Source organism: Mastigoproctus giganteus, chromosome 14 (assembly GCF_048544385.1).
Source record: "Mastigoproctus giganteus isolate SK-2022 chromosome 14, ASM4854438v1, whole genome shotgun sequence".
Lineage (NCBI taxonomy): Eukaryota > Metazoa > Arthropoda > Arachnida > Uropygi > Thelyphonidae > Mastigoproctus > Mastigoproctus giganteus.
This window is the reverse complement of record NC_143588.1, coordinates 117,582,470-117,607,777: the sequence shown is the minus strand read 5'-3', so window position 1 is coordinate 117,607,777 and position 25,308 is coordinate 117,582,470.

Here is a 25,308-nt window from a genome sequence, read left to right as displayed (position 1 = left end):
GTTTCTCTGGGGTTGCTGTTTCCCATGTGTAGTACTTTACATTACATTTGTCAATGTTAAACTTCATTTGCCACCTCTCAGCCCATCTGCTCAACCTTTCCAGATCCTGTTGCAGCAGCATAGTGTCAGTAGTGTCCTTGACAACCCTGCCTACCTTTGTATCGTCTGCAAACTTCGGCATTAAGCTTGATATACCATCATCAATATCATTTATAAATACAGAAAACAATAATGGACCCAACACTGAGCCCTGAGGGACTCCACTAATAACATTAGTCCACGACGAGCAGTGTCCATTGATTACCACTCTCTGTCTTCTCCCCCTCAGCCACCCCTTTATCCACAGCAGCAATTTGCCTCCAATGCCACACTGCTCCAATTTGTGCAGCAGTCTTCCATGTGCAACAGTATCAAAGGCCTTTCTAAGATCCAAGTATATAATATCAAAGTTATTCCCTGCATCCAGTTCCTTTGTGACTGCATCATAGTATCCAATCAAATTGGTCAGGCAAGACTTCCCCTTAACAAAACCATGCTGTGTCCGAGCTATAACTGAAGTCTTGTCTAAATGATCCTGCAGTGCTTCTTTAACTAGTGCCTCCATTAATTTTCCTGGAACAGAAGTTAAACTCACAGGTCTATAATTACTTGTGTCAGCCTTTGATCCTCCTTTGTGAATTGGGGTTACATTTGCACATCTCCAGTCTGTGGGTACCTCCCCTGAGTCCAAGGAAGCTCTCATAATTATGGCTAAGGTTTGCTTACTTCCTCTGCTGCCTCCTTTAATATAACTGGATAGATCCCATCCACCCCGGGTGCCTTTCTTGTGTTTATCTTCAACAATTTCTCCTCCACTTTACTCTCAGTTATTACAAGATTCTCTAGCTTACTGCTAGAGTTGAATACACCTCTGGCTTTCCCCTCGCTAATTAGAGAAGCACATCATCCCTAAAGTTATCCAATTAAATTGTCCAAGGTTACTTTGGACAATTTAATTCCAAGGTACAAGCAAAGTTAACTATTCTTGTACTATACTTGCATAGTTAACTATACTTTGCATAGTTAACTCTGCTTGTACTGCAGGATTCCTATACCTACAAAGGGGCTTCTCTTCTAGTAATACTGTAGTAATGGTATTCGCCATATCGTGCAAGGAAGGCAAAGAGTTTTGCTGCACTCGAATGCAAAAAAAAAAAAAAAAAAAAAAAAATAGGTAAGAAAACACAAATTATATGTTACCCTCCTCGCACGGGTAAGTATCCAGTTTACCTTTGAATTTATTCAAACTGTCAACTTCAACTACCTGCGAGAGCAACTTGTTCCAGCTATGAACGACTCGCTGGCTAAAAGATAACTTCTTACAATCTAATCTGAACCTCACGCTCTATAATATGAATTTATGACCTATAGTTCTGGCATTATTTAGAACAAAGTGTAAAGTGTTTAGAGTCTAACGACACCAGGGGTTTGCCCTATATCCGCGTTGTGTACTGTGTTTTTGTGTCACAGAACTCTGTTAAGGCCAGAGATTTTTAAAAATGTATAGCGGTATTGTTCTGTTGTGTAATGTCGTGGTATATTGTTTTCTGACCTTTTAGCCGTTGGGCCCCTTGCTGGGATCCCTCGTTGCCCACATTTTCGCACAAGGCGGCAGGTCAGGCATCCAATAGAAGTTTATATTATTAGTACTCTGGCAGCCCCTGCCACCTAATTTCCAAAGATTTCTGTGGCTAGGGCCGAAAAAAAAATCTTCTATATAGAAATGGATTTATAAAAAATTCTTGAAACTATATATAAAATTTTATGTATAATAAATGAAAAAAAAAAAAAGTTGTGATCTGATACGAAGACAAAATTGATGATTTTTAACCAACATTTGGACTACCATCGACCTCCAACTGTTAAAATAAACAATGTTCAGATCCCTTATGTAGCCGAAAATAAATACTTGGCAATAACCATTGATGACAGACAATCATTTTTACCACATGTGAAAAAATATGCAGATAAGATTAAGTGTTTTACGTTTATGTAATAGGACTAACAAGATCTGATTGGAGTTTAAAGCGAAACACCCTGGCTTTATATTATAAGGCTGTATTTCTGCCTATGTGGCCAGAGTGTGGTTTTTGAGAGTTACCCATGCTAAAGTTAGAGCCAAGCTGCTGTCCTTGCAACGAGCGATGCTATTAGCCACACATTGTTGCTCTCGTACTACCTCAACGAATGCTTTGCAATTAATCTCGGGGATGATTCCACTAGATTTATATATAGCATACAAAGGTATGTTCTATCATCTCAAGAAAGGAGTGGCTACCAAAATAAAAAAATTTAATGAGGTTTGGCAGGCCAGATGGCTGGAAAGTGAGACTGGAAAAACTACAAATAAATTTATTGGAAATGCCATGTTTGCGCAAAACAAGAAGAGGATGGCTTGGTTCTATACTTCATTATAACTGGTTATGGGTCCCTAAATGAAAACCTTTTCAACTTTTATTGGTGGTCAGTCCCTTCTGCTTCTGTGTAGAGAGAGAAGATTGGGGGCACGTGCTGTTTTATTGTCCAGCCAATCACGACGAACGGACTAATTCATTTAGTACCTTCCGGAGTGTCATGAAGACAATGCTTTTGTTTTGTTGGTCTGTGCGTGTAGCACAGTGGTATCGTTACCATCCTCCCAACACCAGGTGGAAAAGGCCCTGGTTCGAATCCCGTCGATAACGCGAGGAACTTTAATGGGCTTTTTTCACTCCGTGGCTGAGTTAGTCGGTCTCAGACGTAGATAGCAAGGTTTCCCCCCCAAGAAAACTGGGATTTTTCGTCCAGCAAACAGACAAATCGACCATAGAACACACGCAATTAGCAGACATAAGACACAGCACGGCAGATGAATTTAATTATTCGGGTGGCCTAAATATAATACTTTTTTTTTTTTTTTTTTGTTGAGAATGCCGAAGCTCTGCAGAGATTTTCTGATGGTGGTTAAGAAGAGAATGGTACCTGACACACAAACTAGGCAGATGTCTTTTTTGTCTATAGAATAACGTGCCACTAAGTTGCATGAGTCCATTTCATGCTATATCTTTTTGTCTATTTTGAGTGTATAGTTCCTCTGCGATTGTACAAGGTTCCAGGTCCTCAGGGACATCGAAAATCAAGTCAGAAGGCCCTTTGTCTCTGGGTTGTTCAGCCTGAAGCCCTATAGTAGAATCTTGGCATTGTTCAGAATTGTGTTTGCTTCTTCTCATCTGTCTCGATGATCACACCAGTATTTTGGGTTTTCCAAATTGGTTTTATCCTTGTGGTCTTAAAATCATCTGTCAGTGAGGTTATGGTATTTTTTATTTGCTCGCTTGTCTCTGGTGCATCAGGTGTGGCCGGTTTCAAAATGACCAGATGAGCCTTCTGTATTCGCATTTTGTTTTTTGGCTGGTTCCTGCTGGTGATGTGTTTCTTCATCACATCTGCATACGAGGGGGAGTGCTTTGGCATTTCCACCCGCAGTCCACAAATGCCTCTAACCTAGCGGCTGTCTTTTTGCAATCTAGTTCTGTATAGGATCGTCTCCATCTTGCTTCGAAGGACAGCAGTCTCCACAGAGTGTGACGGTGATACTGCTGCTGGGCTCTCTCTCATCAACGTTTCCAATTGGGTCCTGAGGATTAGGATCTGCTTCCAGATTGTCCCTTCTGGAAGGGTGGGATCCAAACCCTGAGTTGGTTCCAATTGCTTGGTCATGTCTTCAGGGTTTTCGGTTTGAAGACCAGAGTTATCCTGCGAAGCATTTAGTTCACTTTGACTTCTGATTTCCCTGTCTGAGTTTGACACTGTTTTGCATTCTGTTTCTTTTTCGGGGCAGGATCTGGTCTGGAGTCCTCTGCCTCATCTTGCTGATCAATGGTAGGTAGTTCGCTGCTCATTTTCCTCAGAAATCGATCCTATATTGTCACTATGGAAACTCAGCAATGGCTGCCATAAGGTATACACGGGTATTATATCCAAAAACTTTAAAAACTGAATTCTCTAAATCTAATGCACATAAAACTCTAAAAAGTTACCTGGGCGTATTATATGCTTAATTCTACCAAATGAAATCCTTGTAGGTCCTTGGAATTTAATACATTCATAGATATACCCTAGGGGCTCACATCTGGTATTGGCTTGGCACGCCCAGGGTCCTGAGCTGGATATCATCTTTCTCTTTCTTGGTGATTCCCTTTTACTTCTGACCCTTGTTCTCTCTCTCTCTCTCTCAAGGTAACTCAGAATTTTTTTTTTTTTTTTTTTTTGGCTGGTGCAGCAAAAGCCTCAGGCTTCCTTGCACCATATGTTAATGATAATAATAATAACTCATAACAGCAGGTAGCGAGAAACTGAATTCAAACGATCCAAAAATTACATCAACTTATATTGGACATGGGAAAGAGAAGAATTGCGACTGGAAGACAGCAGTAATCATCCCAGTCCACAACGATTAAACTAATTTGTGGAAATTATAGAGGGGTTGTCCTACTTAGTGCAACATATATTTTAACCTTCATTCTGACTAGAAGAATATCAATACTAACAGAAATTAAGTTTATCAATATCAAAGTGGGTTCCGTGCAGAGGTCAACTGTTCACCATATTTCCACCTTCACACATATCTTGGAGAAGTGCTACAAATATAATGTAGACCAGGGTTTCTCAACCTATGGGTCGCGAAATGATAGACGCTACCTTGTGCCGAAGCAAGAAGCCCAGAGCACATGATACAAATTGTATCATGCCAGAGCATCATATTTTCGCTTCATCCGTTGATGATGGAAAGACAACCTAATTTTCTAACCTAAAAGTTTAAAACTGAAGTGAAATGGTCTCAGCGTGAAACAAACGTGATCGCGACCAGTTCAAAGGTAAGAATTATTTTTTATGTACATGTTTATTTACTTTACCGATCTCTCTTTATCTAGTTAGTGTGATACACTGCCCCCAGTCCATTGGGATATGCGATCAATGATATTAGCGTATATTGTATTTCGCTGAGATTCGGTAATATTAAATTTCTAGTTTTTTTAGTTTTTTAAAATCGTTAGTCTTACATTTTTCCATAGTTAAATTTAAATAATAAAAAATGAAATTGAAGTATTCGTTATAAATCGAAATTCGTCTGAACCCTCTCAGAAATGTACTGAATGTTACTTTTCACATTTAGAAGTTATTGTCAAATATGCATAATTTTATTTATGTAATATACAGTGATTCCAGTCTACCAGGTTTTTAAAAATTTTATATTATAAACATTTGGGTCGCGGTACAATTACAAACAAATATGTTGGGTCACGCGGCAAAAAGGTTGAAAAACGCCGATGTAGACTACACCATCTCTTTATTGATTTCACCACTGCATGATAGTGTGGATCTGTTGAAAATGATGGGAAGCCTGAGCTTGTAAGGCTGACGAAGATCATGCTGGAGGGAAGCTCTACGAGTCCTTCGAAGTGAGGGATGCTGAGATAAGGGGACCCTTTGTTGCTGGTCCTTTTTAACCTGGTATTGGAGAGGATTATGAGGATTATTGGCCACCTCTAATCAGATCATACGTAACACTCTACCAGCACTTAGCCTATGCAGATGATGACCCAGAAACCTACATATTCTAAAGACAGCTTTTGAAAAGTTTGAGAAAGAAGCAGAAAGGGTTGGGTTGAAGGTAAATGAAAATAAAACAAAGTTTATGATTACAAGTAGGAAGGAGAGACAAAGTACCCAACAGACCAGCAAAACAGTTTCGAAAGAACATAATCCTTCTAATATCTGGGAACTATGATTCAAAATGTTAGCAGTAGCACCCCAGAAATTCAGGTTTGTCTTAATGCTGGTAATAGATGCTATTTTTTCCTGTTGAATCACTTTCGATCAAGGCTACTCTCTAGAAGAATGAAATTAGCTGGAGAAAAATTATACAAAACAGTGGTAAGACCTGTTGTGAAATGCTAGAGAAACATGGGTGCTTAATAAGGACTAAAAATCTTTAAATGTGGGCAAGGAAGATATTAAGGAAAATCTTTGGCCAGGTAAAAGTCAGGGAAGTGGAAAATAAGGACAAACCAAGAGCTGAAGGAACTATATGGGGAACTGGATATAGTGGGAGTGATAAAGAGCTCAAAACTTAGATGGGCAGGCTACATCATGTGGGTGGATGACATAGAGGATGACATACGACAGTTTAGGGTGAGACGATGGAGAACAATGGCCAGAGAAAGAGACAGCTTGAGAAAAATCATTGAGGAAGATAAAGTTCTACAAGGACTGTGGTGCCGTGGAGTAAGTGGAAATTACAGCTACCTTGTTAGCTACACGAGCATGTATCGCAGACAAAAAAAGTAGAGTTTATTCCATAACTTATACCAAAATTCACCCCTCCCCCCTGTGCCAAATTAGCCTGTGAACACTTGCCCAAACATAATATATAATACACAACAGAACATATGAATCAATATATTACGACAAAAGCACTGGAACAAAAATTCTCCAAAATTTTGGAGAATTTTTATGAGAATTTTAACAGAACACCTATGTTAAAAGATGTAATAAATTTACATCTTTTTATCATGACATTTTTCCAAAAATTTAAGAACACATACAATGCTCAAAATTTGTGTAATCCAATACGCATTGTTGAAATATGGAGAGGCCCACCGAGAAATTTCTCGATGCCTATTCTACTTCTACAGACAGTACCTTTAAATGGAAGCTCAGCAGATGAAACTGTTTGGTCTGTGGAAATTGCTTCTACATTGCAATGGATCCAATAAACATGTTTGTCAAAAATGTATTTTGTAGGTTACTATGATTATTTCAAACATGTCCCATAAAAAAAGGTAAAGTGCAGCCATTATCAACCCACTGCAGGATGGAAGCCTCCTCAACAATTCATGCTGAGGGAAAATGGACCATAATCTGCCACGCTGGTCCAGTGCGGGTTGGCAGATCGACCGTATTCAGCAGTCAGGGGCTTGAACCCCAGTCTACTCAAAGAGCGTGTGCTATGCACTCCCGCTCCTGACCGGCTACGGAGGCCCTTATAAATGTTAATTTTATCCTCATTCTCTCTGTACAAGGATAAGCTGCTATAATCACAGAGCCACTTTAAGTTTGTTATCAATTGTATCAAAATTGTGGCTACAATAATTCTGATTTGTCAAGAGATTCTACAAGCTCTAAAAAGTTCTGAAACTGCAGTGACACTCATACATAGACTAAAGCCTTCTTGTTTGCTGAGACATGCACATCCCTAACACAGCAAGCTGTTTGGTTGCTTTTTAACTAGTGGGTATGAAAGCTTCCAGAGGAATTGAATTGTTATAAGCAAAAGAAAGATCAAATTTTGAAAGAAACTGGGAAAAGTTGCTAAGGATATATTACAAAATTCTCTGTCAGTGGAAAGCAAATGACATCCTTGTTCAACGTGTTTAAGTAGCATCACAGATGGTCAGGATGATTGGTAGGGAGAGTACAACAAAGTGTACGCTCCCAACCTTGCACCATATAATTTTTACCTCTTTATGCAAAGGAATGTCTGAACATCTGCAAAATGCAGCAGTTAAAAATGCTCTAAAGATTGCATTACAGGTGATGTGGTGGGTTCTAAAATGTTAGAAACCACTACTCAGATGCTGGTCAAAGTATATACCTGCAGAAGAACAGGACAACAGTGTTTAAGGGCTTCATAATCACTGGATTTATGATATCACTCATACACCAGAAATCTTAAAAGTACCTCACATATATATATAATGGCAAAAAACTGCAATATGTGTATTTGTTTCCAGGTAGCAGTAATGACTTCCTGTATTAAAAGAAAAACCAAATTCATTATGGCAATTTTACTATTATCAGGGAACCACAAAACTCTGTACTGTTCACTTTAGCACTTCCAGCCTGATCTAGATAGTTAATAAGCAACATCCCTAATAGCAATATCTTTAAATTTTTATTTATGCTACTCAATCTATCAAGGCTAACCAATATTTTTAAGATCTCAATTCGCTGTCAAACATTGTAACGTTACCATGAGCAATAGCTATTTAAATTCATAATATAACTTTAAACATAATGAAGCTTAGAGTTTACATAGATGTAATAGTAGTGTTGCCATATCAACAACATAAGGCATTAAAACTTGAAGGGCAGTGTTTACAATTTAAAGAGTGTTTAGTGCAGTATTATTTTAAAATCAATTATTTTTTTACACATCTGTAATTTTAGCTTATCTATTGCACACAACACTACAGGTATAATGTATGAGTATCTTTTTTGCCTGCAGATACACAATGACCAGACTGGATCTAGATGGTAGATACTCATGTATATAATTGATTTCAGGCAGTCCAGGTGAGAAGCTATACTTTACTTCCACACTAACAAAAGGATATTATTATCAATTCAAATTTCTTACCAATAAATCATATTTATTAAACAGTTTTATTTTAGGTTACCAAGTGTGGATACTTCATTTTACTACTACTTTTATGTAAGTGTAATTAATTTTTTAAACTGGGCCACTTTTCTCCTTCTGCAAATGTTTTTCTGATTTCTAAGAAGGTGCTCAATATTATGAATTCTTGTGAATGATGTAACAACATAATCTAATTATTTAAGTGCAGAACAACAAAGGTCTGTTTGGAACTTTGGGTAGGCTTGAAGGTTTCCTCATTGGAAAGCTGTTGTTGTAGTTGGGTTTTAGGAGCATTAGCGACCAAGGCCATATTGCTCTGTGTATATTGTCTGTAAATTGCGTATGTTTCTGAGGTTGATTTTCTGTCTACTGGACGAAAAACCTGAGTTTCGGAGAGAAAAATCCAAGCTACCCTCACCTGAGACTAACTCAACCACATTGTGAAAAAGCTCCATAATTGACGGGACTTGAATGCAGGTCTTTTCCACTGGTGCGGGGAGGATGGCAGTCATGCCAACCGTGCTACCCACAAGGACTATTGGAAAGCTGCTCTACAGCTTATATTACATGTGACCTTGGGGGCACCTTATTACATATTTCAGATTTAAAATGTTTCTCATTAGTATGTATTCTTCTGGTTTGAAATGTTTTGAGTATCAAAATATCCTCCCACATAATTTACATTTAAAGGACTATGCTCATACTGTGTTTGAGCTTTTTCAAGGGCATAAAAATGTGTCATATAAAAGGATTTCCTCGAGTGTGAGTGTTCAAATGTGCATTAAAAGTTGCTAATTGTTTAAATACCCTGCTACAAATTTTACATGCAAAAGGCTTCTCGTTACTGTGAATTTTTGTGTGTGCATTTAGAGTTTCTAGATGAGCAAATGCTTTGCCACATGTTTCACATAAAAAAGATTTCTCGCCAGTGTGGATCCTTTTGTGTCTTTTAGCATGTGATGAACGCAGAAATGTCTTCCCACATATTTCACATTTGAAAGGCTTCTCATCACTATGCATCAGCATGTGTGCATTAAACTTTTCCAACTTAGGAAATGCTTTTCCACATGTTTCACATTTAAAAGAATTCTCACCAAGATGGATTGTTTTGTGTCTTTTAAGATTTGATGGTAGTGAAAAGGCTTTCTGACATATTTCACACTTAAAAGATTTCTCACCAGTATGAATTCCAATGTGTGATTTCAAATTCCCTGAGTTTAAAAATTTCTTTCCACATAATTCACATTTAAAAGGTTGGTCATTGGTATGAATTGTTTTGTGCATTTTAACATCTCTAGGACGTGAAAATGTCTTTTCACAAATTTCACATGTAAAAGGTGTTTTATTAGTGTGAATAATTTTATGTACTTTAACATCAGAAAATCGTGTAAATGCTTTGTCACATATATCACATTTAAAAGGCTTCTCACAAGTGTGAGTGATCAGATGTGTTTTCAGTGTTGCTGACTGTGTAAATGACTTGTTACAAATTTCACAAGTGAAAGGTTTCTCATTAGTGTGAATTCTTATGTGTGTATTAAAGTTTCCCAGCTGAGAAAATGCTTTTCCACATGTGTCGCATATAAAGGAGGTGGACCTCTTCCTATCAGCATGAATTTCTTTATGTTTTTTAAAATTAGACGGACACGAAAATGTCTTATCACATAGTTCACATTTAAAAGGTTTCTCACCACTATGAATTCTCTTGTGTGTGTTAAAATGTCCTGACTGTGTAAATGTTTTTTGACATATTTCACATTTAAAAGGCTTTCCATGTGTTTGAGAATCCCCAGGGCACAAAAATGTCTTATTATGTATAAAAGGCTTCTCACAAGTGTGAGTGATCAAATGTGCATTAAAAATGGCTGCCTGTCGAAATTTTCTGTTACATATTTCACACACGAAGGGCTCCTTTTTAGTGTGAATTCCTTTGTGTATATCAAGATTTTCTTGCCGAGAAAATGCTTTGCCACATGTTTCACATAAGAAAGTCTTCTCACCAGTGTGTATTCTTTTGTGTCTTTTAAGATGTGATGACCGGAGAAATGGCTTCTCACATATATCACAATTAAAAGGCTTTTCACCAGTATGAATTTTTTTATGTGTGCTAAAATGTCCTGAGTGAGAAAATGTCTTGCCACATATTTCACACATAAAATGCTTCTTATAAGATTGCATTCTGCTTTGTAAAACAAGATTTCTAGAATATAATCATCATCAGACACAGGCTCCACAGAAGTTTTCTCATTAGACAGAATTAGTATAACTGCAAAGGCTGACATACACAATTGTTTTTAATCTCTTCTGCATCAGAAATCATTCTAAACTTTCAAACTATAATCCACTGTCTTCTAAATATAAATAGAGATCATGTTTCTCTGCCACTTGACAAAGGACATCACATGTTATCATAATTTATTTTTTTAATAAAGTGATTATTTTCATTGTGTCAATATCTTCCTTTAATTGAGCACTTTTAAAATTTAATATTCAGCTGTATATCGAAAAATACTGATTGATTATTGATGACTTCTTCAAAATATTGATGATTTCTTCAATGTTGATCTCTAATGGAGTGGATAATTTTTCATTAAGATATCCTGAAAGATAACATCCACACGGCAGGAGGAAAAACTCCTTGCATTGATTTTCAAATAACTAGCTTTCTTCCAAATATTCTTCTCTCTTTGTCCGTTTGTCTCACTAGTTTAACAATCTGTAAAGAAAAAATGATGTTAATCGATGTAACAGGAAAACATACCACACATACATACACATGTAAGGTAGGATCAAAAAGTTCAATGACTTGCCTTGTGAAAAAAAATTCGAACATCAAACAAAAAATGTTTAATTTTCTTACCTAGAATGTAAGGCAATTTTTACATATATAAAGGTTTATTTTTATCTCTTGTTGATGGTAATTTTGTATTTTATTCATTTTTTCTTTTTTGAATATACATATATAAAATTTTTCTTTCTGCAGGAGAAATCACACAGCCTCAGAATGAAATGGTTGTTAAAGCATATGGTAAAAAAAGTTTTATTATGATGTAGAATATGTGAATGGTACAAGCACTTCAATGTTGTTAGTTCTATAGTACATCAGCATTTTTGGCTGTATTTCATTAGTGTATTTCACATGTTCACAGGCTGATCTCCATGTTATGCTGGCTGAAAAACCTGGAATAACACACAGGAAGAGAGTAATGAAATTCATTACTCTTCACATGAGATCAGCTAACTACAGACTAAAGATGCCTTTAAGATTTCTTCAGTCTCTGACAGAACCCAGACCTTTCGAAACAAGTGATGAAACCACTATACTGTTACCGAAAGACTACAAGAGCTTCAACAATACATCTGATATTAGTTTTAGTAGTCGCAAAATGATCGAAGAAAGCAGGCTTACATAGCATCAGCCAAAAATAATTCATAAATAAATACATTATTCAAACTATCCACTTTCACAACACCAAATGGCAATTTGTTCCAACAATAAATTACTCTCTGCATGAAAATAAAATTTCACACATTGATCCTGCAACCACCCTTTTCCAATTTAAATTAATGTTGTTGTTGGTACTGGGTTTAACGACACAAGGGATACTAAGGCCAAATTGTCTGTTTATTGTTTATTCACAAGAAGCAATTTAAATTTATGTCCCCTTCTGTGTGTTGTATAAGAAACATTAAAGATGCTATTAGCATTTACTTTACTGAACCACTTTTTGAAACAACTAAGGAAATTATTCAGAACATGACAGAATTATTAGTAATTTCAAAAAAATATTATAAATGCTTCCAGAAGTTGAAAAAGCATTATTATCAGTATAGTTGTAATCAGATTTCTAAACAAGATGTGATCTGGTCTAGGAATCTGATTACCACTGAAGATGAACATAGCGGAGGTAGACTTTTTTTGTGAGAAATAAGATGACTGAGTTATATAAAGACTACAGTTAGCTAGGTTTTCTTGCACCACCAGAGAATTACATGGATATCAGCAATTGAAAATTTGATGGTGGCGAGTTGAGGCTGTTTATGCAAGCCAAGGTTTCTCAAACTGGAAGGCGGAATGTAGTATGTTATCATCACCAAAACTATGGATAGCATTTCCAGCCAAAGGTCATTAATATACAAGAGGAAAAAAGTGGGAGGAAAAGATAAATTTCTAACATTTAACAAAGTGAGATGTATTTTTTGTGCATTATATTTTTCAACAATATGAACCCTTATGTGAATGCATGAACAGCTATAGTTCATGACATGTTACTTTTTTTTTTGTCATCGAATTTCAAGCCAGAATATATATGTAAAAAACCGAACGCCAACTGTAATAAAATATCTTTGGAAAAAAAGCAGTTATTGAATGAATATATTCATGAAGAATGGTAGTCACATAGGAAATTTTTTCCACATCATACACAACTGGCAAAAATTCAGTGGCTGAATGGAAACGTGGTATAACCAGCATTGAAGATGAATGACGAATCTAGATGTCCACAGCAACCACTCCAGAAAATATCAAGGAAATTTGACATGGAGATGGATGAAGGAGTTGTTATTTGGTTTTTAGGAGCATTAGCAACTAAGGCCATATTGCTCCAGGGATATGCGGTGGTCATTCCCTGATCTGTATTTGGTGGTCACGGGCTCAAACCCCGGTCTAATCAAGAAACGTGTGCTATGCACTGCTGCTTCTGCCCACCTGGCTACGGAGGTGCCAGAATGAAGGAGTAACTGTTAGAGAAACAATAGAGGCTGCAGGCATCTCAATTAAATAGGTGAAACACATTCTGTCAAATAAATAAGGCATGAGAAGGTTTCTGCTTGACAGGTCTCCTGCCTTTCCTAAACTAATCAGAAACATCTTTGTTTCAAAATTTTAAAACAGTTTTTTTGCATATTATCAAGGAGATCATGCAAACTTTCTCACTAGATATGTAACTAGGGTAGAACATGGTTTCATTAATACCAACCAGAGTCAAAACAATGGAAGTGTGCTAATTTACCATCTCCAAAGAATGCTATATGTCCTATCAATGGGCAAGGTGAGCATTAGCATTAATAGAGGAATATGATGCAAGAAAGCAGGCACATATACAGCATCAGCCAAGAAAAAAAAAAAAAAAAAAAAACCATTTCACACTCCATTCGCTCTATAAGTTTGTCCACTTCTTTTTTGTATTTATGTAAGCTGTAAACTTTCACAACAGATAGAAGTTTATTCCAGCAATCAACCACCTGCTGGCAAAATGCAAATTTCAGCACATCTATTCTGCAATTGTCTTACAAGATTTGAATTCATGCACTTCAAGATTTGAAGTGCATAATCTGAGCAAGAGGAAGAACCCATCAACGTTGAGCTTGCTCAAACCATTCAAAGCCTTATATACAAAAATCAGATTGCCTGAGAGGTGCCTAGTCTTTAGATGCTGCAATTTGCAGAACATAAGCCTTTCTTGGTAAGAGCAGCCCTTTGTTCCCCTTACCAATCTCACTGCCCTTCTCTGTACTTGTTCCAGAAACTATATTCTTCCTAAAATGAAGCCTGTATGCAGTACACAAGGTGTGGCCTGACCACAGCCTTATATAAAGGGATAATCACCTCCTTATCCCTGCTTACAAAATTCCTATACATCATTGACAAGACCCCAAGAGCTGCTCTGGCAGCCTGTCTGCACTGCTCAGAAAACTTCATATCTGACTGCACAATTACCCCCCCAGGTCATTCTCCACTACCCCTGCTCGCGAGAGCCCATAGTTATTTTTTTTTTTTAAATTTGCAAGCCCATTGTTGAGACGACCATTTATTTTACAAATGAAATCCTGAGTGCAATTATTGAGTATCCAGAGCAGAAACTATGGTGGGGCCCCATTCCCAGCATTTTAATGGCGCAATCGATCGATTATGTATTTTAAAATTGCTTTATTTATTTTTTATTTAATTATAGTTGGACCTCTGTTTAATGAACTTCTTTATAGTGAATATTTTTGATTCCACTTGGTTTAATTACATTTAAAATAGTTTCCGTTGAACGAAGAAAATTTCCATGTAACGAACGGATTAGGAGAGACAACTTTGTATAATATAAAGTAAAAAATGCATATAAAGTGCGAATTAAGGGTGAAAGGGATTACCGTTTCAGAATGTTAGTGGTGTCCGTAAAACCTATGCGGTTACATACCAAAACGTCGAGCTAGTCAATATGCTTTCCATAGCCAGTCAGAGGATTAAGAAGATTCTCGACTCTTATCGCAATTATCGAGGAATTATCCCGCTTTGTGCAAACATTTTGAAGCAGAAGTTAAATATTCTGGATTATTAAGTCGACTTTTAAATTTGGAATTTCTTAACCATTTAGCACTAATGATCAACATCCTGCAGAAGCACTCTTACCTTTCAGAAGCTTTACAGAATCACAATGGTAAAAGCATATAAATTAATTATTCGAACTATCAATGCTATTGATAATTTGAAAAATTCTGAAGGAAATTATGAAGCTAAAATTGAGAGCATGTTGAAGTGGAAAGAATTTGAAGGAATCAAAATTGAAAGTAAGAACAGTAAAATTACCTCGTGACAAGTTGTTAAATGCATTGTTTTATTTAAAGGATAAGTTATTAATGCAACAGAGTGATTTTAAATTAAATAAAGAAAATAACGATACCATTGAAAGAAATTTTAAACATATGCTACCCAAATTCGTTGAATGAAAGAACTTTCATCTCAGTGAAAACTGAATAAGAAATTTATTTGCTGATAAAATATTAAATAAAAAATTAATGATTTTAGAGATTTTGTCAAAGACAGTTTATCTTTAAAATCGAGTGAAATTACCTTTTCAATTAAGAAAGCCAGAAAATATCTTTGAAACCATTGTGATTAGCAGTGCTGAAGCTGAGTGAGCTTTCAGCGCAATGAATAATATTGTGACAATTAAACACTTTGCAGATTATGAAGACCATACATCTAAATGGAAAACCATTGCTTCAATTTGATCCGGATCGTTACGTTAAATCATTCCTCTGTAATCATCACTCAACTATTAAGCAAAGCAGAAAATCGACAACAAATATTAATAAAGAGGTAAATTGTAAATGGCAATTTTTAGAATAAATTTTTTTTGAATATTTGTGAAATAATTTTTTTTTCATGTAATCTGTGATTTTTTGTGTACTTTTTCTAGAAGGTTTGTTTTATGTACTATTTGTTTTTATATTGTGGAATGTTTTGTAATAGTATTTATATTATTTGTGATATAAGAAATATATCATGTTATTTTTTATTCGCAATATTAAAATTTTACCATAAAAAAAAAAATGTATCCATTATATTTTCTTAGTTGTTAAAAAAAAAAGACGAATAAAAAAGTTGCACGTGTGCCGAGCACGCACGGTTGATGGTTATGCGAAACATCCTTTGCGTTTCTTTTAGCTATTATGATTTGTATATATCGATTATGAAATAAGAGCTTTTTTATTGTAATTATTTTATTGATCATTCATAGATTTTCATAATTTCTGGAAGACAAGATACAATGGATTTATGATAACTAAAGTAAGAGATGTATACTTGCGATTGCAACGTATCTAAATGTCTCTGTAAAACAGCACCGATTCATGTACGGAACTTGTAGTTGAAGCCACAAAAGCAGCTCTTAGGGGCACCTAACAATGGAATGTAACGAAAATGCGAGACAAAAAAATAAATTGTTGACAAATATTTGTATTGCTGCAATCATTCTTACTGCAGTAGTAAGATTCAGAAAGCATGATTGTGACGTCATACTATTCAGAAATTCTAAAAAGTTAGAACTCCAGACACTGTCGTAACCAGTTATCATCGTAAGGTGAGGCATGACGACCAGGTTTTTAAGTTTTTTTTTTTAGATAAACCTAGGAACGTTTCACACATTCACTTATACGCATGGTTAAGGGGGTAATAAGCCGCATCTGTCAACCCCCTAAATCCACCCCTGACTCGAGTTATTCTACTGGTCATGAAAAATGTGCCACATGCTCTAATTACACTACTAGTAGTGCGAGCGTGGGAAGCGCCTCTGGTCAAAGCAGCGGATGACATCACTTCCAGGACCGATCAAATTTACTTGGTAGAAAGTTGAAAAACTGCGAGCCCATTGTTAAAATATTCATATTTCACCACTGGATACCTTGCATTTCTGAATGTTAAAATTCAGTTGCCACTTCTCAGCCCCATCTGCCTAACTTTTCTAGATCCTGTTGCAGTAGCATCCTATAATTAACAACCCTGCCAACCTTCATATCATCTGCAAATTTGGCCATTAAGCCTGATACACCTTCATCAATATCATTGATTAATATACAAAACAACAATGGGCCCAGCACTGAACCCTGGAAAAATCCACTAATAAAATTAGTCCCCCAAGAGCAGTGTCTATTGCTAACTACTCTGTCTTCTCCCACTGAACCATACCTTTATCCATAGGAGCAACTTTCCCTTAATGCCATATTGCTCCAATTTGTACAGTGGTCTTTTGTGTGCAACAGTATCAAAAGCTTTCCTGAATTCCAAATATATATCAGAATTATTTTTTGCATCCTTTGTGACCACATCACAGTATCTAATCAAATTGGTCAGAAAAGATTTCCCCTTAACAAATTCCTGCAGTCTATCTAAATGACCTTCATTACTTCTTTGACCAGTGACTCCATTATTTTCCACAGAACAGAAGTTAAACTAACAGGTCTGTAATTACTTGTGTCACCCTTTAATCCCACTTTGTGAATTGGGGATACATTTTCACTTCTCCTGAATCCAAGGATATTCTCATAATCATTGCTAAGGGTTTGCTTATTTCCTTTGCTGCCTCCCTTAATATAATTGAAGAGATCCCATCCACCCCAGATGTCTTTCTTATGTTTAACTTCAACAATTTCTCTCCAACTTTCCTCTGTTATTACAAAATCATTTATTTATTATTATTTTTTTTCTGTTATAGAGTTTGATAAACTTCTGGCCTCCACTTCCCTACAGAATTCATCATGTGTGAATGTAGATGCAAAATGCTCATTCGAATCGAACCATCGATATCAAGTGAATAAATCTGATTCATCTCCTTTCTTCTAGAGTTAACATAAGTCTATGCTTGTTTTTGTTGCATCCTTTTCCAAAGAATTCTTGTAATCTGCCTTTGTTTGTCTAACCTCCTTTGTGACTTCATTACAAACTAGCTTATATCTACTATAGGCTTCTGTGTCACCTGATAATTTATATTCATCCCATGCTTCTCTGCCAGGAGTCTCATTGGTTCATCTCGCATCCATTTAGGCCTAAACTTTGAGGAAGAATATTTTTTAATTGGTATGAAAAGCCTAGCAGCTTCTAACATTAATTCCTTGAATACTTCCTATTTAGAATTTGCTGTTGGTAGCATCATTATTTGGTCCCACTGTATAGAATTTAAAAACTGTCTGAGACCACTGTACGAAAACAAAAACCCATCCCTTTACCATTGATGGTAGTTACATCTTTTAAGTAAATCTCACATCAACATGCTGTAATCACTGCTGCCAAGTGGTCACTTTATCTGCAGATTCTTAATGCATGAATAATAACTGCTGATAAACAAATGAAGAGTATTACTGGTTGCCTCTCGAAGATGCTGCTGCTGTAGAAAACAATCATTCAATAAATCCACAAAAGTCTTGTTAATGTGTGCGTGACCAATCCTAAAGTTCCAGTCAATATCTGGAAAGTTAAAATCTCCCATTATAAGATATTCTGATTTACTGGCCTGCTCTATTTCTCTGTACAATTGTTCATTGTACCCATCAGTCATTAGGCCTATAACACACTTCTACTCTCATTTTTGCCTTCCCAATGCTTAATCACACCAAACTGACCCAACATTGCACTGTCCACCCATATCAATTGTATGCACTGTCTTAGATTTTATGTTGAAGTTGCCATACCCATGCTGGACATTTTCTATCTGTCTTCACTTTTATCCATAATGTGGCACCATAGAGCTTGGGTGAGGGTTCACACAAGCACTGTATGTCTATCCACAGCAGAGCTGTAATTTGCACAGACATTTCTTTTTTTTTTTTTTTTTTTGGTAGTTGTTGTCACATAGGCTTCTGTGGCCATAATGCACCTCCCAAGGTTTTTGCAGTACTTTGATCCAAGCCCGAGGCGGGAATTGAACCCGCGACCTTTGGGTTGCCAGGCAGGCACTTTACCCACCCGGCTAGCCCGGTCGGCTCACAGACATTTCATGCTGACCATATAATGTAACAGCACTAAGAGAGAGAGAGAGAGAGAGAGAGAGAGAGAGAGAGCATTACACTTCTTTTGGACGGATTCTTAAATAAAAGAAGATCACTAATACATGTAGCAGACAAACTTCTTAACATTTCTGGATTGCAAAATTATGTTTTTTTTTTTTTTTTTTTTTTTTGTAAAATGTAAGATTGTAAAGTTATTGATTGTACAGTTTCCTATACTTTGATATCATTAAATGCTTGAGAGATGCAAATGTACGGAACAGATCTGATCTACGGACAAGAAAAAATTGAAAATCACCATACAACAATGCTCCTACTCATTATGACAAAAATTCCTGAACACCTTTCCAAAATTATCAGCGATATTAGACCACTAATATCTGTAGTAACAATATAAATGATCCTACATTTGACGCTGATAAGATAAATAAATATTTTACATTCACATTCCCATATGAGGAAAATTTTAAACTCGACGATAGCAACAGTCAAGTACACTAACTCGGAGTTGGGGTAGCACTAAACTCAAGGTAGGTGATAAGAAAAGACCTAAAGGAAACTGTCAACCTCAAAATCAGTTCAAGGGGTTTTGTCAATGACATGGGATTTGCAAAAGTTTTATTTTTTCATTCTGTTTTTTTTTTTTTTTTTTTCGTCAATGCTGTGTATATATATATATGCTTTGTTTCCTTGCATCATTTACCAAGAGAACACGGATGTAAAATATCCATGTTCGAATCATAAATACAAACATATCAGGTATTTTCATAGAAAATAACTTACATTATTTAGAATACTATAATTTCAAAACACTTCAAATCCAGATTAATGAATTACATAATAACAGTAAGTACTGTACATAAAGCATTTCCCCCCTCAAATATAACACAGTCGAACCTCCATATAACGAAATCGATCGTTCCCTTGAAAAAATACTGTAAATTCAGAAATATAGTAAAATTTGGGAAATAAATCAGAACTAAGTGGGAATGAATAAATTCTATAACATTTTAAAACATTTTATTTATTAATACATATATATTAAAAAATCACTACTTACATGATGCGCACAATATATAAATACACTTTTAAGAATTATTTTGTTAAATATTTGGTTATTTTTTGTTGTACACCGGATTCTACTATACAACGTTCATAAAAATGTTCGCATCAGTGTAAACACTCAGATATATTTTTTGTTACATTTTCTTCCTACTGAATCCCTCCACGCAACGTTTCAAATTCTGCCAACATTTCATGTTTGGAAGGTTTAATATTGCCCTCATTTTCATTCAACTCATCACCGATATTGTCACTAGTTCTTTACTTACGATCCAAAATGATGGAGTCACTCGGATATTCATCTACTATGGCATCATTATCAACTCCTAAAAATTCATCAAGAACAATTTCTCCACTGATCAAACCTCGCTTGGAACTCTTCCCAAGATTGATCAATGTCTTCTAGTAGTTCATCCTTCTCATCGGTGTTAATCAGCGTTTTAGCAAAACCTGCTTTTGCGAAACAATTCTTAATCGTTGTCTCCATATCTTGACCCCACACTTTCACCAACGCTGATATGCACATCCGCAAATCTATATCAGAATGGATTGGTTGGTTGGTTGGTTTCTATTCTCAGTATAATTTTTTTCAATATGTGCCTTCGGTAGTGCATTTTCAAATTCTTGATAATAATAATAATAATAATAATAATAATAAATTTTCTGTTTATACTCCGGGACGACCAAACGGTCAGAGGAGTTTACAAGATACACAGAATACAAGAAACAACACCGTATTCAGCAGTCAGGGGCTTGCCTTGGTTCATTGGCTGTATCGCAGGGAAGTAAACAAGCTTCACACTTGAAAGTTTCGAAATTACCGAGTGAAGGTGGGCAGGGCAGTCGTTGATAATCAATGCGAGTTTTCTTTCGTCATCTTTCTATCGAAATTAAAATCCACTGCTCAAATATTTCACTTGTCATCCAAGATTTTTTGTTGTAGTGGAAGTCCAACGCTAACGACTTTACTCCTTTGAAACATCCGGTTTGTTTACTTTTGCCTATTACCAAACGCTTCAGTTTTTCATTACCAGCCATATTTGCACCAACCAAAACTGTAATTGTCCCCTTACTATTTTTACCACCTAAATATTTATCACCTTTAAAAGTCAGTGTCTCAAATATTCGGCAAACATTTGAAAAATAGACATGTGTCGGAAAACATTTAAAAAATAGACCTGTTTCATCAACATTTAATACAATGTGCTGCCACTTAATTAGTACACACCTACCTAGTAGCATGTTGAGCCTCCTTTAGCTTCGACACAGCCTGAATTCGTCTAGGCATGGATTGAACAAGATGCTAAAAACGTTGTGCAGGAATGGAGTACCATGTAGACAAGAGTGTGTCAGGCAGTTCCTTGAGATTCGACGGAGGTGTGGGCCTGCAGCAAACAACCCTTTCCAGCTCATCCCAAAGATGTTCAATAGGATTGAGATCCAGGGGACTGAGCGGGCCACTGCAGCAAAGAAAGGTCATTGTCATGTTCCCGGAAACATTCCATCGTGATTTGGGCTTTGTGCACCGGCGCATTACTCTGCTGGAAGTAACCATCTGACTGAGGATAAACTGTCAACATGAACGGATTCACTTGGTCAGCAACGATGTTTAGGTACGATGTGGCATTCAGACCTTGAATCTATGGGTATCAATGGATCCAATGTGTGCCAAGAAAACATTCCCCACATCATAACACTGCCCCCACCACCTTGCACAGTAGTCGTCCGACATGACGAGCCATGGATTCATGTTGTATTCGCCAAATTCTGAACCTTCCATCAACATGATGCACTAGGAACTTCGACTCGTCAGACCAAGCAACTGTTTTCCAGTCCTTGATAGTCCAGTGCTTTTGTTGCTGTGCCCACAGGAGGCATGCTCTCATGTTCTTCATTGATAACAAAGGTACGCGATGCGGCCGTCGGCTGTTGTAGCCCATTCGCGACAAAGTGCGATTAGTGGTCCGTTGCGATATTTTGTTCTGAGGACCAAAAAGGTTGTATTCTGACGTGATGTGCGACATTATGGCCCGTCTATTTGCTTGCCCAATTCAAGCCCTCCTCCTCTAACCTCTCCCATCAACAAGCGATTTTTTTCCACTGGAATGCCGTTGAGAGGATGTTTTCTGTTCGTTGCACCATTCTCGACACACCCTTGAAACTGTGGTGTGTGAAAAGTTCAGGAGAACTGCCTTTTCAGAGATGCTCTGTCCAGCACGCCTTGCATATACTACCATGCCACGTTCGAAGTCCGTTAAATCACTCCTTTTCCCCATTCTTGCTACAATTTGTACGTTTAACTGATACTAGAAAGGTTGTTCTGCTGCTTTTATATCCACAACCGTGGTCACATGACTTGCAACGTTGTGGGACAAACCAGTTTTGTGCACAGCAGAGGTGTACCTAATAAAGTGGCAGTACAGTGTATATTTTTTTTTAGCAAGAAAAGATTTTTTTTTCTAGAATACTGTAGTTTGCCAGGGTGTCCCTGCTTTCCCGACTGCTAAAAGTAACAATTTACCAGTGGCTCAATTCTGGTAAAAACTATTCTGGAAAAAAAAAAATTACATCCCTTCAGATTGTTACTCGACAACCTTTCAGAAATAAGGATATTATTCCCTGTATGCCCTGCTTAAAATTGAAAATTCATTAATGTGGAACACTTTTGAAACTATCACCTCCCCCCCCCCCTCTTGTTTTACTACCTAACATCCTTGGGGGGCCGATACATCCCCAATATTCTCATGTTGTATACCAGTATTTCTAACTTTCAAGATTCTTTCCATATTGACAGCCACAGTGGGCAAGGGGTTATCTCAGGAGTGGATAAAGCCTACCATAAACATTTTGTTATATGGATATTATATAGCGCCTTTCTAATTTTTTTTTTTTTTTTAATGTATGACCGAGGCATATGTAAACGATTGCCATAATGTTTTAATTCTATAATGTGAGCCCCTCTGACCCTGTGCTGTCAGTTATTATTATTATTTATTTATTTTTTTAATATCTACGTGATACAAAAGGCATCACAATTTGAAGTTTTTATGAATAATCCTGACTGCACAATTTCAACATTCCTGTGGTTGAATCTGCACACTACAACAAAAGATGAGGTTCTCTTAGGGCTGTATATTTTGTTGTGTAGCTTTCAATTAGTCTTGTGTATCAAATCTTAGCTAAACTTCAGAACAAGGTGTGCACTCCAGATGTGGCGTTTAATTGTGTTTTTAATATTTGGTAAAACTTCAGAACAGGATGTGCACTCCAGGCTATCGGCAGCTATATACTATAGATTATGAATACAGTTTTAAGCATGAATCCGTCCCGAATTGAAAACATTTTAAATATTAAAATATTAGGCTAAATTCAGAACAAGGTGCACACTCCAGACGTGGCATTTAATATAGTGTTATTATAGTTTTCATTTTGAACTTGTTTAGAAAGTTTAGGTTAGTTTATGCAGTACTGTCTTAACACATGGGCCCACAGGGCTGTTGCCCAAGGGCTCACGATTCTATGGGCCCATAATGAATTTATCACGAACTGATTAATGTTGATTATCAGTTTGAATTTACTCATAAAATAATTGAAAAAAAGGGCTAGAAAAAAGTTAAGTCATGGAAAAGAGCCTTCGAGATATACCCTCATTATTTTATTACAAATTGTTAACGTTCTAACTTCCAAACAGCAATACAGTGTAAAACATTTTTTAAATATTTATATTTTTTCCAGATGAAACGAAGCGTGCCTATATGAATGGAGCCCAGAAGAGGAAACGAGCTGAAGAAGAGAAGCAGAAAATGAGCAAACTTCCAAAGTTAACTTCTTGGTTTAGCCCAGGTGCAACGGCAGCTACTAGTACCGCTCCTCTAAATACAGCATTGCCATCTATATCCACTCCTGCATCCGATCATCCAGCTCTAGACATACCATTATCAGCTCCTGATGCTAACATTCCACAAGAATAAATACACGAATCTGTAACGGCAAAGGAGTGTCCCGAGTCTGTGATTCACGTCACAGATTCCGGACTACGGGACATTAAGAATACTAACACAGTGGATTACTGTATTCGCAGTGGGCCGACATTATGTCAGAATCATAAATGCAACCTTTCAAACTCAAGCCGAGTGTACGACGGAGCTGGAGGAGAAAGAACTCAGACTCAGACAAGGTATTTATCAAAGAACGTGTTCAAACGTGAACTGCGGAATGGCGAATGTGTAAAACGCGAATGGTTACTCTATTCATCATCCCAAGGTTGTTTGTACTGCTTTGCATGTCGCCTGTTGTCCAATAAAGAATCTCCCTTTGCTACATCAGGATTTAATTATTGGAAACACAATATCTTATTGTATGTAATTATTGTAATTTTAATGATATTAACTAAAATTAAATTATCAAATATATAAAATTATAATAAAACATACTCAATTATAAAATACCGGAAATTCACATGTCTGGTATTTCCTGAATTTGTTTATTGGACAGTACTCTCAAATATTGTGCTGTCCATGTCGAAACCGGACACTTGGCAACCCTCTAACTGCAAGTGGTGTAATAGTTTTCCTTCTTGTATCGTTTCTTCTTATATAACCTTTTCTTCTTATATCGTTCAAATAAAACTGCCTTAGATATACAGGGTAATTCTAAATTATAGTCGGGGTTTCTGTGGCCTATAATTTTTAAACCGGAAACAACAAAATAAAACTGCTTACGGAATATGAAAGTATAACTCAAAAGGTTTTATTTGGCAACGCTGTATTGGCCGCATTATTCTATCTCCCAGACATTGATGGCATTACTTCAAAATGACGACTGTTCAAGAGAAGGCAATATGCGTTGTTTGGCTTTTCGAAACGAAATCCGGTATCACAACGCAACATCATTATAAAACTCAGTATGGAAAAGATCCACCTTCAGATAATGCTATCCGACGTTGGTTAAAGCGATTTCAAGAGACTGGTAGTGTTCTGCACCGAAAAGGAGCGGGAAGACCCAGCACTTCGCAGGAAGATGTTGATCGAATCCACGAAACGTTTTCCCGAAGCCCACAAAAATCAATTAGACGAGCTTCTTTCCAGTTAGATATGCCACAAACGACTGTTTGGAGCGTTGTTCATAACCGCCTTCACCTCCATGCCTACAAACTGCAGATTGTGCAGGCTTTAAAGCCGAACGACAAATCCCGTCGTTTCCAATTTGCCCAAAACATTTGTCAAACGTCGAAGCTGATGAAAATTACCTTCGGAGATGGAGCTATATATAGTGATGAAGCAATGTTTTACGTATCAGGGAGGATAAATCGTCATAACTGCAGAATATTAGGATCAGAAAACCTTCACGCCGCCATTCGAGAATTCGAAAAAGAAAGTCCAAAGGTAATGTCTAGTGTGCTTTGTCATGTTCGGAAGTTTTAGGGCCCCTTTTTCTTTGCGGATAAAACAGTGACAGCGGTGACCTATCTGGACATGCTACAGCTGTACCTGTTACCTGAGTTGGAAAATCACCAGCCAAATGTGGTGTTCCAG